Source organism: Asparagus officinalis, chromosome 5, assembly GCF_001876935.1.
Source record: "Asparagus officinalis chromosome 5, Aspof.V1, whole genome shotgun sequence".
Taxonomy (NCBI): Eukaryota; Viridiplantae; Streptophyta; class Magnoliopsida; order Asparagales; family Asparagaceae; genus Asparagus; species Asparagus officinalis.
The window spans coordinates 79,274,022-79,276,834 of NC_033798.1; the positions used below are offsets into that span (position 1 = coordinate 79,274,022).

The 2,813-nt window shown below is 33.0% G+C and overlaps 1 long non-coding RNA gene across 1 annotated transcript; it reads right to left on the bottom strand.

The window, feature by feature from the left end:
- LOC109844047 lies at positions 1,153–2,430 on the bottom strand. The gene is made up of 2 exons (XR_002247867.1): positions 2,246–2,430; positions 1,153–1,726 (listed from the first exon to the last, which is right to left on the bottom strand). It is a non-coding gene; the product is annotated as an uncharacterized LOC109844047 (long non-coding RNA).

The window sequence follows — 2,813 nt, forward strand, 5'->3', positions numbered from 1 at the left end:
AATGATAATAGTGGGCATTAAAGTCAAATACTAGATTTCAAATAATAGATTTGAAATCCAATATTTGAAATCCTCACACTTAATGAAGGTATCCAAACAATAAATTTGCAAAATCCATGAATATCAAATCTTAGATTCAAAACCCATCGATTCCAATCTACACCTTGAATTCAAATCTCGTTTCCAAACACACCCAAAAAACTTAGATTAAAAATTTTCCCATCGAACTTTCATACATGCTAAAATTATATTTATAATATATTCTATTAAATCGATCTGGTTATATTTGAAAAATCTCAAATAAAGGAGGTACACAGCTTTTTTGTACGCAATCTCTAAGGGCATCTCCAACCATACCCTCCAAATTTGGCCCTCCAAATTGGAATATTCTAGGAATATTTCAATTTGGAGGGTGAAATTTGGAGGGTTGCTCCAACCCACACTCTCCAAATATTTTTCTTTTTATTTTTTTGTCAAAAAAGCCATATAAATTAAAGAATCTTGGATATAGTTTATGTTAATAATTTCATTGTTAATAATTTATTTGGGAAAAAAAATTATAACATTATAAAGGTATCGATGAGAGCTTTAAAATGAACCCAATATTAATACTAAAATAATAATTTAAAAATTAATAATTTTATAATAATACTAAAATAAATTAATCTTAGTTTCAATTTAAAGATCTCAACGAGCCCTTTCCAAATATATAATGATTTCAAATATTAGATTAATAATTTTTTAACTATATTTATTTAAAATTAAACATCTAATTTAAATTACTAAAAAGGATGGCAAAGTGATAAATTTTAAGAAATCAAATAGTTAAAACATGGCAAAATTGTAAATAAAAAATCATGAATAGGGTTATGGAGAGACCCTCCAAAATTTCTCCAAATTTGGAGGGTCAAATTTGGAGATCTCCAAATTTGGAGAGTGGTTAGAGAGGTTCCACCGTCCAAATTTGAAGATTTTGAAGATATAGAGGGTGGTTGGAGATGGTCTAATGGCATAAAAAGGATAACAGGAAAGAGAACAGCTTGTTTAAATATACACATTAACCTAACTTTTACCTTTAAAATTGAACTCTCTTAATGAGTATAACCAACTCTAGGGCTCTGTAACGATCTACTCTATGGGCTTTGCTACATGGACCCAAAATATGGAACTAACATAGAAAACATATGAGGTATCCCCCTCTTATTACATAATGAGCTGACTATCATTATTAGACCAACAAGGAACTATCATTATTAGACCAACAAGGAAAACAGGTGAGGTGTTCCCCTCCTATTTACATAATGATAAACTGACCCTCAATGATGATCAACTCATTATACAATAGGAGGAAGACACCTCACGTATCTCCCCTATTGGTCTCATATTTTGGATCCTTAGAGAATTTTTCGCAATCAAATTACACAAGAAGCCAAAGCTAATAAATGGATACAAGGGATATACAACTACATTTGTTGATACAATATGAACTTTAAATGCCAATCGCCGGGCAAGTTTATGGCGGCGATCAGAGAGGCCATCAACGGAGGTTCAAACGTTAGAAAATCCCAATTAATCGAATGACCCATCATTCTCCTTTCACCAAAAATTAAAGGTCCATTTCATAAGAGTACTCGTAGAAATGCAGCTCTTCCATCATTTTAAGCAGTTTTTAGTAAAGTAACCCGTACAATTCCTTCCGTCTAGATCATAATCGAAGCTATGAGCTCTGAAATGTGCATACAGTACGAATTAGTCTAAAGAGAGAATAATAAAAAAAGATCAGATTATGTTAATTTCGTTAAAAATAATTAGGGAGTAAAACTGTAGCCATGTTATGAGACGCGTGAAAGACACGAAGTTCAAGCGTCGTACGATCCGGCCTTTTTTAATCTGCGAAGGGTTTATAGAAATGTTAGAGGGGTCTCAACTTTTGGAGATCCAATCCCCCTCTGCTGGGTCCTTCGCTGTTATTTCTCGAAAATTTTAAATCCCAAAATAAAATGAAATAAAATGAATTTGATGTGTGCGAAATCCAGATCCAAGAACAAAAAAAAAAAACCGAGCGCTTGAAAGAGCAGAGCCCAGCGATCTGAAATCACTTAATTGCTTTGATGTCCGAAGGCAAACTTGGATGAGATCGCACTTTATTTCAAAGCGATAGATCCATAGGTCCTTCGTTTTTTAGTGGGGAAAAAAAAAGAATAAAAGAAGAAGAGAAATCAACGGATGCTCAGTGAATACGAACCAGATGAAGGACTTCATGTCGACGGATTGGATTCGAACACGAACCCATCAATCTAGATAGAGATCATTTCTCTCTTCATCGCATCATGAAAATACATATATTTTTTCCCCCACTATCTAAGATAGAGAGGTAAGAAGAAAGGAGAAAGGAAAAAAAAAAGAAACTAAAAAAAAACAGTCGCCTCCGCGGTGCTTGCTTTGGAGATTGTTTAGGGTTTTGGAGACAATATATATGAGTTGCAAGCAAGAAAGCGGGTTGGGTATTTGGGCATGGGATCCAATTTAACCCGATAAGAAAGCCCGAGATGGTGTTTATTATGACAGGCCTTAGTTGGCCTACAGTTATTACTGCAACTAAATTCCCTTTATAAGAGGCCTTCTCAATCCTTTTAGAAGTGAATCTGAGATTGATTCTCTTGACGCTCTATGGGCGAAGTTATTACATTTTTCATAGATTATTATTATTATTATTATTATTATTATTATTATTGGTTCACCTGTTTTTAAATAATTATTGGTGTTTTAAGTAAGAATATATTCATTTTTTGCTCGCCATAATTAATATTTTA